Source organism: Euprymna scolopes, chromosome 3, assembly GCF_053919585.1.
Source record: "Euprymna scolopes isolate OS-2025 chromosome 3, ASM5391958v1, whole genome shotgun sequence".
Taxonomy (NCBI): domain Eukaryota; kingdom Metazoa; phylum Mollusca; class Cephalopoda; order Sepiida; family Sepiolidae; genus Euprymna; species Euprymna scolopes.
This window is the reverse complement of record NC_136484.1, coordinates 94,383,817-94,400,831: the sequence shown is the minus strand read 5'-3', so window position 1 is coordinate 94,400,831 and position 17,015 is coordinate 94,383,817.

Genomic DNA, 17,015 nt, shown 5'->3' with positions numbered 1-17,015 from the left:
GATTGACAATGCACGACCTACTAGGTTGGGGACACTTTTGTGAACCCTATCTTTGGGTGAAAGACTAGCAGTAGATGCACCAACCGAAACGTAGCAACGATACTCTATGCACAGGCGAATGGTGGCTTTGTAGAGTTACAGGATATTCTCAGGCATAAGCAACTTTATAGCATGAGAGAGATAACCAACCTTCTTGGCAGCAGCTCTTGATGTGAATATTCGTAAAGGGCTTCACCATGTTTTCTTTTTTTCATTGCCATGATGGTAGATGGACGAAAAGTTAGTACAGAGTCTGTGTGTTCATCGTCTGTGGTGATATATTCAAATGCTGAAAGAATACGCTTGCCGCACATGATATGAAATTCAGAGACGTGTTTTCTGTTGTATAAATTTTAAGATAAAATACGTATATAAACAACTTTATTATTTTATAGAATAAATATATATATATATATATATATATATATATATATATATATATATATATGGATTACCTGTATAAGAGTCAGGTCTGTCCTAAGAGTACTGCTATCATAGCTAAGGAGGTGCCACACTTTCTTGCTTTAAGAAAGTATAAGACCGACTTTGCAATCTAGTGAGGGATGATCTGTTCTCTTCCACACATAAGGGGTGTTGCTAACCTCTTTCTACTGTATCGTTATGTGCATGGTGGGTGCTAGACTGAGCCCCAACCCCTGGTTTACTCCCCCCCCCTCTCCTTAAAACATTCAAAGCAAGAACCTGCCTGGTTACAATTACGTGAACTTTCCTTTCTCTTTGTACAAAAAAAAAAAAAAAAATCAAATGGAACATCCGTGAACAAAAAAATACCATGAAACTGCTTGCTAGTCGACTACAACATCGTAGTCCTCAAGTCTAATGTAAACAAATATTTGTCAAGCCATCCTCTCTGATAATCAATTCCTCTGAAATATTTTGCCCTTTTTTCTAATCTTCATGTGGTTGCGTTCAAAGTCCAACTTATACTCCCTTTAACTCTTATCATTGAGTAACTTCCGAGCCTTGATAAGCGGTGACCTATTAATAAATATATACTAACAGGCAGTCTGGCGTTGCCTGGTCGTAAGATATCCTTAAATATATTTTAATTTATGCAAATTACATAGTTATTATTATTGAACCAATTCTCTATCGATTATTATATTGAACCTAATATATAGTAGTGAGATCAAAAGTAAAAAAAAAAATATATGATTTGGGTGCCATTGGCTAAAATTGAAACCAAAACGTACATTTCTCTAGTCTAACTCCTTAGCATCTGAGTCACACCTATACGCATATAAATAATTAAAAAATAACATCGTTTAATCTATGAACGTAGATTTGTGCATGTAGACGAGTTTAGTGGACTACTCCCACTAAAGTCAATTATTTTGTTTGCAATTTTGGCTCTTTACCAGCAAGTTTTGCTAGTTAAGAACCAAATGAAAAAAAATGTGCTACAGATTCAAATACCTTATTGATCAAATTTTAACTCTGTAAACCAAATATTTAGAAATGAGTTTGGCAGAGACTTTTCACGCACACACCGACAAGGTCACTTATATATCTCTACAATTAAAATATATTTTAGTCATCGACATACAGACCTGTTTCGTTGTATCACAACTCATCAGTGCCGCTAGACTAACACCTCTCCCAAGCCGAGGATCGAACCTAGAACCGTCGTGATGACAGTCGGCAGTCCTACCCCCTTAACTACGGAATCGGTGGCCGAAATTAACCTGTCCGAACGATTATTTAAATAAACATTCGTCCGCTACTCGTAGAGGGCTCAAACGTTTGTTTGTAAACAAATCGCGAGCTTCGCATTATTTCAGCTAAATTAAGTAGCGAGTAAGATAATTTACGAGAGTGCTCTACCAAAGAGGGGAGCTTTATAAAATCAAATGCAACTTTGTCAGTGAGTGTGAGTTAGTCCTTTATAGACTCTGAAACGGCTGAACAGATTTTCTTGAAAATTTACAGAACTTTAGTCTATAAGTCTGGGAGTGATCTTAGTTAAGTTTTGTCTCAGAATACCCCCGATAATTACCGATAATAAAAACCGTTATTTTAATTTATCTATCATCGATAAAGCCATTTCATCGCTTAGCAACAATGATGGAACAACAGGCCATGAAAATTATACTGTGAGTAAGTTGATAGCGAGTTCTTTTGTTTTTTTTTGCATGACGTGGTCTGTAGGTTCAAAATAATTTTATAAAAGAAACAGTAAGTTCTCTACAGTGCAATGTAGAATAAAATGTGTTTTGGACTAAGTTACTGCATGGAGGCATGTGAAGCTTCCTCCCGGGCGATTTCACAGATTTCGATGATAATAAAAATATAGGAGTTGATCATCATTCAATCCCGGGCAACGTCGGGTCTCCCTGCTAATATATATATATATATTTCCGTGTTGTATAACGTTTTCACTTTAAACTAGCAGTTCAGCTCGGCTTTGCTCGGGCCCTATTTACTGTTCATAGCTTTATGTACATATGTATATATTAAAAAGTGTGCATATCTACCGTAATACCTTTCTATATTATAGTATTCCTTAACTGCCATGGAGAAAAGTTGGTAGAGACAGCGAAGGTAAATTTTTTTAAACTTTGACCCGAATTTTGCTCCCTTAACATTTGTTTAGAGCTCAAATCAAATTAAAATGTTTGGCCCATGTCCAAGTAACCAAAATCTACAATTTCAAGTGTTTGGACCCAAAATTGGCGGAGGAGTTTGGCAGAGCTTGTAAAAGTGAACTCTTAATTCTGACCTCTTGGCTGCAAAATTCTCGCCCAAAAGCTGATTAGAAAGCTTGCTGCATGTCTGAATACACTTTATGTAAAATTTCAAATGTTTAGACCTAAAATTGGGTGAATAGTTTGCTAGAGATCACAAAGGTCAAATCTTTTGAACTTTGACCTCTGGACAGCCAACTTTTCGGCCAACAACCGATTAAAAAGCTTGCCCTATGTCTGAATACACTTTATGCAAAATTTCAAATGTTTAGACCAAAAATTGGCTGAATAATTTGGAAGAGATCGCAGAGGTCAATTTTTTAAAAACTTTGACCCCAATTATGCCCCCTTTACATTTATTGTTTTAGGCTCACATCAAATTATAAAATTAGATCCATATCCAAGTAACCTATATCTAAAATTTCAAGTGTTTAGACCTAAAATTGGCAGAGGAATTTGGTAGAGTTCTAAAAGATCAAACCATTAAATTTTGACCCCCTTAACAGCAGAATTTCTGGCCGAAACCCGATTATAAAGATTTTCCCAAATCTCAATACCCGGTATGTCAAATTTTGAGTCTGTAGACCGAAAATTGACAGAGTTATTTGGTAGGGAAATGTACACAGGCAGGCAGACAGACAGACAGACAGACAGACACATTTTCACTTTTATAGATATATAGATATAGATTCTACGTAATTATGCAGAATGTAGAAACTATGCATAAATAAAATTCAGCATAATAGTGGAATAAAATTATAAGTTAATTAGAAATCATATAAAATGAATAAGTAATTAACGCTCGTTCTTCAAAGGAGTATGTAACTTAGTTAACCTTCATGTAATCACCTGCATATTTATAACTGAGTGTATGAAAACGTTTGTTTTAATAATTTTTCAATAGAAAAAGCTGGCTTTTAATACTAATGTCAGAGCGAGAAAAAACTTGATTTTATAGGTGTCTGTATATTAATAGGATAGCATGTGTGCTATTTTTTTTGTGTCACACTTGCATCCAAGTTACTGTCGTTTAATCATGGACTTTCATTTCTTGTAATAAATAATTTTACCAAGAATTCTTCATAACTTTTTGTTTCGATTATAGCTGAAGAAACTCATATATACATATATTTTTTACATAAGTTTTGGTTTCGGTTCAAGCTGATACGCACAAGTCATATAGATATATTTTTTATTTGTGAAATCACAATTTCTAATATAAAAATCGATACAGCATTAACTCTATAATAATATTTACAAAATATGCAAGAATTAAAATATCATATTTAAGCGTACTTTACGACCGGGTTACGCCGGGCTATGCCGGACGTACCTGCTAGTTTAGCCAAATACTTTTGCAGTTTTAACAAAAGAGCTACAATAATATCAGCAGAGTGTCTCCATTTACACTGAACATCTATAGAATGCCAACATCAATATATTACATATGAGTCCCCTGTGGAATTTCTACAGGTCCCGCTAGTGAAAAATAAATAAAATGGAGTTATCTCCCTCATATTCCTATCACATTGTGCAATTGCACTGCAATATAAATTGGCCAAGATCAAAATGTAGTATCTGTTCTTCAGATGCAGCACTTCCATTTCTCGTTTTCTTTCAGTGGAGGAGATATCCTTCACGACTGAGACAATTTTTATTTTTGTACCTTTTCTCCCCGTTAAAAAACGACCCTGGTGTCTAACTCTGTCCCGTGGGGAGGCATTGTAAATAGGTACAATAATATCAGAGCGTCCTCATTTATGCTGAACATTTACAAAATGCCAACATCAATATGAAGGTATAACTAGTATATAGATAATAGTAACATGTATTACTATTATCTTAGTATATATGAGTGAATACATGGACACCATTCACAAATTATAGCCCACTGATAACCTTATATCAAAGCACTGATCAAATATCAAGTAACATGCCTAAGACGTACTGAAGATGACCCAGATAGAAAGTGGGAGTTGATTTAAACGGCAACACGACGCATGCTTGCAGACATCAGACTTTTAATAAGAGGATTAAACCTATGCTTCTTTTCAGATCTACAATGGTGTTTCCAAAATAAGTTTTTTTCAAAAATAAAATATTTTTTTCTCATTGTACAGTTTTTTTTTTTTTTTTTAACACTGTTATGAAATTTTAATGGACTCAACACATTGTAAATTCCGTCGTAAGGAAACAGAAGAAAAGAAAAAAAATCGATTCAGTTCCTTTTTTAACAAAAGCCTTTATATCTGATATTTCCAACAACCCATTATTTTTTCCAAATATTTAAAGAGTCCATTTCTCCTTCTCTACAGCCACGTGTAGCTTTTCGTTTTGGCTGTAATGTCACCCACGTGTCTTAAACATGTTCTCCTCTCGTCACTTCTCGCCGCCACTTCTCTGAACACCGGTGTCCTTTTATCTTTGCTGTGACGTTACTGCGCACAGCCGGCTTGGTCATTTGTATATCTTTGTGCAGCGGCTGCTGCAACTATCAGCGTCAGCATCTCTGTTACATTACAAGTTGTTTTCAAACTAAAATATTTTTCTCAAAATAATTTCTGAAGAAAGCCAAACACGCTCGAAACAGGTGTAATTAACATAAACTGAAAAGTATTAAACAAACAAACAAAAAAAAAATTTTTAAGCAACTGTTCGTAGCTTCAGTACGCATATAATTATTTCCCCAGCCAAACAACGTCGCAGCTCACAAGAACCATGACAACCAACAGACCAGAAGTCTAAAACCTGAGTTTCGCCCTCATTTGGACTCATCAGTTAATGTTGAGTCTTGGACTTCCGGGTTGTTGGCCGTCATGGCTCTTGTGAGCTGCGATGTTGTTTGGCTGTGGAAATAATTATATGATCTCTCATATTCTGAATATATATATATATATATATATATATATATATATATATATATATATATATATATATTCTGTAGATGAAAGCAAAGGCTTGAAGTAAGAAATAAATAATAAATCTATGATATAACCCTGAAACAAACAAACGAGAGAGAGAGAGAGAGAGAGAGAGGGGGAGTTGTCAAATATATGTTTCTCGGATATTTCTAGGTTGAAGTTATTTCTCGTCGAATGATGTGTTTTTATCGGCTAATGAGTAAAAAAGCCGAGTAAATCATATTCTCATGCGTTTGCCGTACAACTAGTGTCAGTTAATGAAAACTGAAAAAACACCTTAACCGCATGACACACTATACACCTGTCCAGTAAGCAGTCACTTAGTGAACTAGTGTCGTATTCTCCATAAGATGCTATCCATCTTTTATAACATTCATATGCAGAGGTTATATTAGAATCAGACACTTAGACGCCATTCTCGAGGGGAAAATCCATCATTATATATATATATATATATATATATATATATATATATATATATATATATATATATACTAGCAAAGAAACCCGACATTGCCCGGGATTGAATGATGATCATCAACAAATGTTTCACACTCCCATATTTTTATTGTCATCGAAATCGGTGAAAGCGTCCATTTTTCAATCAATTTTTTTTTTTTTTTTACATAGGAGTCACGACTTATCAAGTCCCGGAGGCCACTCGAGGATAAGGGTTATCGAGTGTACAATAATCAATGGGGTAATATCGTAGTAATCCTTATTAATGGAAACTTGGTAGATTGGATTACTTAAGGGAGCGGTTCATCAAGAATTTGTTTATGTTGGACTTGAAGACAACCAAGTTGCAGTTAGCTGGGAAACAGGCAAACGGAAGAGAATTCCACAGACGTGCACTTCTAAGAAAGAAGCTTTGTTCATGGAATCTACGTTTTGACTTAGTGATTGTCTGCTCTAGTTGGGGACACATTGCAGTGCACCGGATGGAGGTGATGGAAGTTTTACATGCCTCCCCACAGTGACTTAGTCCACAAATACATTGTAGTCTACACTGCACTGTAAAAAACCTACTGTTGATTTTATAAAATTATTTTTTATATATAACGGCTTGAATCAAAGTTTAAAATGCAAAAGTCACGTATCATGGTTTAATTGTACTTTAAACAGAAACATTCATTTCGTATGTGTCTCTGCAATATCAAAGAACCTATATGCCAGGCCTTTCTGCTTGTGTGGTAATAAAACTTCTCAAGTGCACTTGTGATGTTAAGCTGTGTAAAGTGTTTTCTCTTTCATAGGATTTTTTCAATTATCGATACTTATCAAAGGCATTCTGAAACAAAACCTATCCAAGAACACGGCCAAGTACATAAGGTACATTTGGGTAAGATTTTATAAAAATCGGCCCAGCCGTTGCGGAGTCTATAGGGAACGAATTCAAGCACACCTAGTTCCTCTGATTATATATATATATATATATATATATATACACACACACACACAATGGTCATTCCTAAAGTAAAGTCTCCTATTTTTTTAACTAAAACAATTGAAGAGCTACAAAGTGGGAATGATACCATTAAAACGAACGAAAATATATTTATGGCGTTTAAGCCTGACGACCCCCAACAGGGATGAAATGCGAAAGCTTCATTGTAACCTATTTTCATAAATATTTTTACTAAGAATCTTTCAATATTCTTTTAACTTTTATAAATTTCTGAACATCCACATTCAGAAAACGAGCAAGTGCTTCATAACAAAAGTAAAGGAATTATCTTTATTTTGTAGAATATACAGTTGCGCTGATGAATCCGTCCAAAACGCAATCATAAATACGTACCCTAAGTTCTTCACCACCAACCCAGACAAGCTGCTAGAGATGACAAAAGCATTGGTAACTCAAAAATCAAATCCCATGGTCCATCGGATAACATTTGCATCTATATCACAGCATGAAGATGAACCCATCCAACAATACCTTGTTCGTCTTAGGTCCACGGCCATAGACTGTAATTTCTCATGCCCCAACTGCGATCACGACCTGTCCGACATTTACATCAAGGACCAATTTATCAAAGGGATATCGAATGATATGCTTCAGACCGATCTACTGGCAAAAGCCGAGTTGCTAAGAACTCTCAACCAAAATATTTGTCATGCTGAGGCATTTGAGTCTGCACTACGGGACCAAACCGCAATGACTGATACCTCAGACATAGCTACAGTCCGGATGTCAATATATCGCAGGCAAAAAAAAAAAACAGTGCTGTACGGACTAGCAGAGGCAATATTTTCACTAGCTCTACTGCTACTCACAGCGATAACATTGCTGATAAAGAACCCCGTCATACCTGCATATGTTGCGGTAGTCACCAACACGGTACTCCAAGGACAAGTGCCCGCCATTTAACATGTCCGGCATGGAATCAAATGTGCAACACTTGTGGGAAACTAAACCATTTCTCAGCAGTGTGCAAAGAAATATCGCCCGGCAGTGATAAAAAGTTTTGAAGACCAAGAAGCTCCCATGAATACACTCATGGCCCATATCACATTCGATCAAATGAGGGGCACCATTATGACTACAGAAGGTGATCTGTTAACTGAAATAAATGCATCAGTAATCCCATTCTCACCAAAACCAGATCCCAGACAAGCTGTCAATATCCCTAGGAGTCGTAGTACAACGCTAAAGGTTTTTCCCGACAGTGGTGCCGCCATTTGTCTTGGGGGACCAAAGCATTTAATCAAAATGGGCCTCACAGAGATTAGTCTTGTCCAATCAAGAAAGATCATACGAACAGTTGGAGGTTTCACACTCATGTGTTAGGGTTGGCTACCAGTTGAGTTTGTGGTCAGAGGGAAAACAACTAAACAAGCCCTCTACATATGCAAGGGCATACAACGGCTTTATCTCAGCAGAGCAGCCTGCATCGATGTGGGAATATTGCACAAACATTTTCCAAACCCTTTAGCAGACGAACATGAAGAGGTAGACACCGAGTCTAAAAAGTGTGTAGATCAATTGCCAAATCGCCCCAAAAACCTCCCTTTTCCCGCAACAGAAGATAACATAGGCAAACTTAAGAGCTGGCTCCTAGAAAAGTTTGCCAAAACGACATTCAACAAAGATGGAATATTTCCAGCCATGTCCGGCCCAGCTGCCCACATTCACCTCAAAGAGGGAGCAATCCCTAAAGCCAGGTATAACCCAATTCCTGTACCCTTCCACTTCAAGGAACCAGTAAGACAAGCCCTTTGGAAGGATGTAGAAAAAGGTATCATAGCTCCAGTACCCGTGTGTATGCCTACTGATTGGTGCAGTACTATGGTAATAACTGCCAAAAAGAATGGTAATCCACGGAGAACAATAGATTACCAACACCTTAACTCTCAATGCAAGCAAGAAACCCACCATACTGGGTCGCCATTCCAGTTGGCACTGCAAGTGCCACCTAGAACAAAGAAAACAGCCCTAGACGCTGTTGATGGATACCACTCGATTCTCTTAGACAAAGAATCTCAACCATTAACCACCTTCATAACTGAGTGGGGAAGATACATGTATCTTAGGATGCCTCAAGGATATGTCGCATCTGGGGATGCTTACACTCGCAGATACGATGAGATAATAAAAGATATCCCACACAAGGTGAAGATAGTAGACGATACCCTGCTATATGACTCTAGCATTGAGGGAGCCTTTTATCATACCTTTGATTTCCTGCTCCAATGTGCTAAGAATGGAATTGTGCTCAACACCGACAAATTCCAATTCTGTCAGGATGTCATACAATTTGGAGGCCTCCAGATAACTTCTTCTGGAGTGACCCCTTCTGAGTCCATGATACAAGCGATACAGGATTTTCCAGTCCCAAGGACAATTACTGACGCCAGATCATGGTTTGGGCTTGTCAACCAAGTAGCCTGGGCATATTCACTGGGTCCAGTTATGGTGCCTTTTCGGGACCTCGTCAAACAAAACTCCAAATTTGCTTGGAATCAAAACCTTGAAGACGCATTCAAAGATTCCAAGCGAGTTATAATTCACCTAGTCCAGAAGGGGGTAGCAACATTTGACAAAGACAGAGCAACTTGCCTTGCTCCAGATTGGAGCAAAGAAGGAATGGGCTTCCTACTCCTACAAAAACATTGCCAATGTACCATGGAAAAAGCCCCAATCTGCTGTTCCGAAGGTTGGCATCTGATATATGCTGGCAGCAGATTTTGCACGGATGCTAAACGCAGATATGCACCAATAGAGGGTGAGGCAGCAGCAATAGCATGGGCATTGGAGAAATGCCGTATGTTCGTCATGGGTTCTCCAAACATCATAGTGGTCACAGACCATGAACCTCTGAAGGGGATATTTGGCGATCGTGATCTGAGCAAGATCCAAAACCCCCGGCTCTTTAGACTAATGGAAAAGACCCTGAGATATAGATTTACCATACAGCATTGCCCCGGGAAGTGGCACAGAGGCCCTGATGCAGTCTCCCGCCACCCAGTGGCGATGGTGCAAGCCCTCCTCCATGTATTTCCAACAAAACCCTCTCAAATGGATATACTGGAGTCGAACAACATAAGCAACATAACAGAGTCAACAGCCTTAATAGCAACATTAGCAGACAGCAGTAATATAGCCATGATATCACCAGACCTAATTTGTTTAGCAGGTTGTGGCGATCAACAATATAACAAATTAATAGACACAATACAATACAGCAAGGCTTCCCAAAAACACGTAATCTCACTGCGCCCGAAGTCCGTGAGTATTGGGAGGTGAGGCACCGCCTTAGCACTGACAATGGTCTAGTATTGTTGGATCGAAGGATCGTCATCCCCAAAACACAACGAAAAAAGGTCCTACACTGCCTGCATTCTGCACACCAAGGAGTAGTCGGCATGAAAGCACGTGCCAACGAATTGGTGTACTGGCCAGGGATGGATGCATCAATCCGCAGTATTAGGGCGAATTGCATGGTATGCTCAACCATCGCACCTAGTCAACCAAGGGAGCCTATCATTCTGACACGATCCCCAGAGTGGCCATTCCAGCAAATCGTCATGGATATTTTTTATATTGGAGATCACACATACTTTGCCTGCGCAGATAGGCTAACTGGTTGGCTAATTTTATACCGCCTAGAATCAGGTCACACTACTACAACCAAATTGATGTCCATATGCTGACAACTGTTCCAAACATATGGTGCCGCAGAAGAACTCAGCACTGATGGCGGCCCACCTTTCACTTCCAGCACGTTTCAAGAATTTCTGAAAACATGGTGTGTTAGGCACAGATTATCTTCTGTTGCATATCCCCAATCCAATGGCAGGGCAGAGCTCGCAGTAAAAACTGCAAAGAGGATTGTGAAAGGAAACACAGGCCCCCACGGTTCCTTGGACAATGACAGTGTTGCCCGGGCCATCTTGCAATATCGGAATACCCCAATCCAAAGCATTGGCCTATCACCGGCTCAATTATTACTTCACCGTCGACTACGTGACTCCATCCCTTCACAGCCAATCCTCTTCAAGCCTCATTCTGAATGGGTGTCAGCGGCACAACACCGCGAGGAAATGCTCCACCACCGCAATGCAAAAATAGTAGAAAGATACAATAAATATACCCACAACCTTCCACCGTTACAAGCTGGTGACACTGTAGCCATCCAAAATCCAGTCAATTGCAGATGGAACACAACGGGCAAAATCATCAGTTCCCTACCAGATCGACAATACCGAATCAGGGTTAACGGATCCGGAAGGATCACACTTAAGAACCGCCGTTTCCTAAGAAAATGCGAACTCTAGCCTGCACCAACCCCAATACCAAGTGCAGCACTAGGACCAACAATTCCCTCAAGCGATACTACATTCTTGCATCTCCCACTATCTCCCTGTAATAGCACATACACAGCAACCAAACCCCAACAACAAACCACACATATATCCCCACGCTTTTGATCAAGGATTCCCCGAGCTCTTTCTAGGTTACTACCACACAACAAACTAGGCCTAAAAGAGAGATACACCTCTCATACAACCCAGCCTACTCGTGGGGGGGGAAAGAGGGGAGATGTAGAATAATCAAAAGAACTGTAGTAGTCAATAACACACAACAACAACAACAATAATAATAATAATAATAATAGCAGCAACACTTACCGAGGGTCCAGCTTATGCACAAGACAGACACCAGATTGAGCTGGACTGAGGGCTTGTATTTATGTACAAGCATATCCAATCAGGTGATTCAGCCAATCACAATCCAAGGAATAGACTGGCCCATGTGTGCACAATGGAATCTCCCATTGTGCCATAAATAGTTCTCCTCTTTCATGAGAGGTAACTTTAATCTTTGTCAAGTTATTCACAACTTGAACGCTGACCGAAAGTCCACTACACAATCCAATAATTCGTAGGGCCTTTCTTCCTGGTTCACCGAAGCAATCTTTCTGATGTTAGTTAAACGATTTAGAAACTCATTGTATATAGAACTTTATATAAAATATTGTATATAGAACTTTATATAAAATATTGTATATAGAACATTATATGAAACGTGGCCGCTACACAAGTTTTTAAAACGGACAAAGTTCTTTTTGAAAGTATTTTTTAAGAATTTAAAGTCCTCAATTCATTATAAAAATATCTTAATTTAAATAAATAAGTAGAACATATATACGAAGTTCTCTGTTTAAAAAGCACTGTTTATATAGTAATTTAATTTTAAGTTTTTTTTTTTTAAGACCAGACAAGTGCAAGATTATTTTTTAACAAACATGTTTATTCATTAAAATTAAAATCTTTCGAATTCGAATCGTTTGAAAAATTCTTCTTCATGAAGTCTTTTTCTCTCTCTTTCTCTCTCTTTCGTGTTATGCTGGTGCACGTCCTCAGATAGATTTCCAGGTCGAGACTTTAAAGTCCGATATAGTGTATGCGTCGGTCGTGCTCTTGTGTGAAAATAAATAGAAAGTCCAATAAGCAGAAGTATAGAACCGTTGCTTCGCACAAACCAGGATCGTCAGGTAAACTTTTTAGCACGAAATCTGAAACAACCGAATGGATACTCATGCAAGATGCTCCAAGACTAGAATGGGCAGGAAGGTACGTAAGTTAGGAATTAAGAAAATAAACAAAATAAAAGCGAGAAGAAACATGTTAAAAATAGACTTCGTAGCTTAGTGGGAGATTCCCTTTTCTCTTCTCTGCAAACTCTTTCCCACAGAAGAGACGTTGCGGGCCTGCTTTATTGTTATTTGCATGGCAGGTGCTCGTCTGAGCTCCAATCTATGGTCCCCTGGCCTGACTTTCGCGAAAAACACTTGACTAGCTGAAATCACTATCAATAATTTCCCCACTGTTTATCTGTGCCTAAACCTAAACGTAAATTCCATGAACAAAGCTTCTCACTTAGAACTGCACGCCTGTGGAACTAAGTTTTGTTTTCCTCTTTTCCAACTGACTACAATATGGTTGTCTTCAAGTCCAATTTGAACAAATTCTTGATGAGCCATCCCCTAAAGTAATCCAATGTACCAAATTTCCACTACTCACGATTACTAAATGTTCCTTTGGACCACTGTACACTCATTAATCCTAATCCTTTAGTAGCCTCCGGGTCTTGATAAGTGGGGACTCCTTTGTAAAAAACAAGAACAACACATTTAAACAGTATACCCAATCTGTCATACTAAAACTGGGTTAAATGTTTGTCTTCCTAGGTTCTCCTCCTATATTTTTAATCACACAAAATACATGTTAAAATATTCCTTAAGCTTTGAGATGTGTTAAAAAAGGTACCCACTTTCCTTGTTTTTATTAGCGGCAAATGACAATTATCATACCAAGTGACATATCCCGTGCTAAATATCTGTTTATTACTCTCTTCCTCTCTCATTTTGTTCGACTCCAGCCCACTCTCATCATATCTTATATTGTATCACTTACACACGCTTATCTACGTGATTATTAGCAGACCAAGATAATAACGAATGGACAGAATAAAAATAGAAACAGGCAATTATAGACAAAAGGGACTCCTCAGCACATTTAACCCATAGTTGGAGAGAGAGAGAGAGAGAGAGGGAGAGAGAGAGAGAGAGAGAGAGAGAGATGCGTGTATATATATGCATATACATCTTTCTTTCTCTAAAAGCTAACTTTCTATTGTCCCTTATATCCCCTCTGATCCATTCAAGCAGAATAAAAATAATTAGGAATATATTTAGCAAGGGATAGGTCATTTAGATACGTACAATAATTGGAGTAGGTACTTTTTACAAACATAGGAATATTTCAAAGGAATATTTCAATATGTCCAGAGAGTAAGTTAAGATAAAGTGTAAAGTTAAATAAGAACTTTATTACATTATCAAGTCAATAAGGATTACAGAAAGAGGATTTCGAAGGTAAATGCTTCTCGTCAAAAGAAGATGGTTTCTTTAAAATTATAAAAATATTTTACATTTCTTTAACACGTTTAAAATATTTTTAAAAACTTTTTTAAAAAAATCTAAAAACTTTCAAAAATTTCGAAAAACTTAGAATAAAATTCTGAGAAAAACTTAAATTATAAAATTAATAAAGCAGAACAAATGGAGTACAAAAAGTCAGAAAAAATAAAAATAAGTTTAAAAGGAAATCATATATATATATATATATATATATATATATATATATATATATATATATATATATATATATATATACATACTAGTAAAAGTACCCGTCGTTGACTGGGTTCAAAAACAGCCTACAGAAAATGGACTATGATTTATGAAAGTATGATAGGTTATGAAAAGGAAGGGTTGTAAAGAGATAACTTCGAATTTGGGGGTATCAAAACCAAAACAAAATATGATGAAAGTAAAAATAAAATAGATAAACCCCATAATTTATTATACCATACCTGTTCACACTGAAACGCTTATCACAATATTCTGTGGATCTATATTAAAAAACCTTCTTAAACTTTGTGACATATTTCCATTCTATGGAAGTCAGGCGCGAACGAACACCCCATAATTTTATTATACCATATATTCTTCAAACTGAAACATAATTATCACAGTATACTTACGCAGATAGATATGGAAAGTTTTTATTAAAGTTTGTGCCTATTTCCATTCTATGGATGCTAGACATGAATGCAAACCACACAATTTTATTATATCATCCCTATTTAAGTTAAAACATACTTATCAAAGTATTCTTATGTGCATCTATATCAAAAACACTTGTAAACGTTTTTTTTTTCAATTTTTCAATTTTTTATTTCCATACTTTGTGGACCAGGCGCGAACGCAGACCCCACAATTTTAATGAACCACTGTTCTTCCAGATCAAACATCCCCATTCCTGTGTCTCAATACATCTTCTATCATTATATGTAATCAGTTTTTTAAAATAGTCAACCATATAGGAGCCTATTCGTGACCAGACACACACACACATACATTCAGCTTTCTCTCTCTCTCTCTCTCTCTCTCTCTCTCTCTATATATATATATATATATATATATACATGGGGGTGGATATATATATATATATAGACCGATAGATAAGTCGATAGGGCTTTTTCATTCAGCTTTATATTATATATATATATATATATATATATATATAACGCTAGCAGAAATAAAATACGCTTAAATATGATATTTTAATTTGTCCAGATTTTGTATATATTATTGTAGAGTTGTGGTTTCAAAAGTAAAAAAAAAAATATATATATATATATATATATATATATTTAGGTACCCTCAGCTAGAATCCAAACCTAAACCAAAACTGTAGCATTCAAAGCTGGTGACGTTACCACTGCACCAACATGACACGCATATAGACCGATGAAAAATTAAAAATAAACTAAAATGAATATACAAAATGTTTAACGATGTTTGCAATTTGGACCAATTTTTGACGCCTTAAAAACAATTTTAACCGGATAAAGACCCTTAAAAGAATTGTCTGTAAAAACTCCAATCATTTGAAGCCCCTAGCACCGCTCTGCGACTTTTAGTTTCGGAGGAGATAGAACTTGAAAATATGAAGTTAGGGTCGATAATATGGGCTATATTCAGTTTAATTTAGTAATACATGTATGTATATATATATATATATATATATATATATATATGAAAAAAGAGAAAAGGAAAATCAATTAAACAGGAATAACACCATTAAGACGAGATATTTGCTGGTTTCATATGGATCAATGGACGGTTTCAGAAATATATATATGTACGAGAGAATATAAACTAATGAATGGATTGTTATGAATTTTGGAATATATATTATAAGCAAGACGGGAGTAATATAGATAGATTATTTCTTATAAATTTGAATAATTAGGGAGCGAATATATATATATATATATATATATATATATTGTTGTATAAGATAAACTTCTAAACTAATCAACTGATCATCATGAATTTAGGAACACAGCTACAAGGCGTAAGGGTCGGTAATATAGGCTATATATAGTTTAATTTACTTTTTAGCCCTTTGCATAAAAAGTGAATAGAAATCCTTTATGAAAAATCAGGTAGCTCTTATTTTGGTTAAATGGTAAACGTCAATTAATAAATATTCCTTAATTTTCAATCTGTTTTAACAATTTTTTTTCAAGTGCAGGTAGGCATTATTCAAAAATTAAAGTTTTTCAAATTTGCATTAAATTTGATCTATTTTCATTAGACATGAAACAAAATTTACTGATTTTAAATTTCTTCCTATGCTCCCTTAACCTTAAGCCATAAAGTTGACATTTTCCAGAATCAAAATCATATAATAGGTTTATATCAAAACTGGAATACGGATTCTAGACATAAGGTTAAGCATCAATATATCTTGATATTTTGCTCTCGGTAAGGGGATAAAAATGTGGTCTAAAACTGTTCTGTTTTAGAGAATTCATTTAATCCTTTCTGGGATGGGTAATCATTCTAGTTTATATTAAACAGGAAGATTTAGAACATGAACCTAAAAGTAGCAGACATTAAATCAGACAGAGTTGCGTACCTTGGATCTTGATCAATATTATTTATTGACCTATTCAGTAATCTGATTGGGTGCCATACTGCTTTCACTTAAATGAAGATATTCAACTTTTGAAATCCAACGAACTGTAACATTTCTTCATCATTATTTGAACCAGTGACCTTGCCACACATAACATTTCACCTTATTTCACTCAATTCGTTCAATTAATCAAGTCAGTTTCAATTTTCGGATCCTCTCCCTCTCGGGCCAAACCATTGTTCACTGCCGCAAATGAATAATTGATACAGTCTATATTCAGATCATTTCACAAATAGGATTAAACAGAAAACAGTTTGGCACTTTCTCCATTTCTCAAAACCGACTTTCTAAC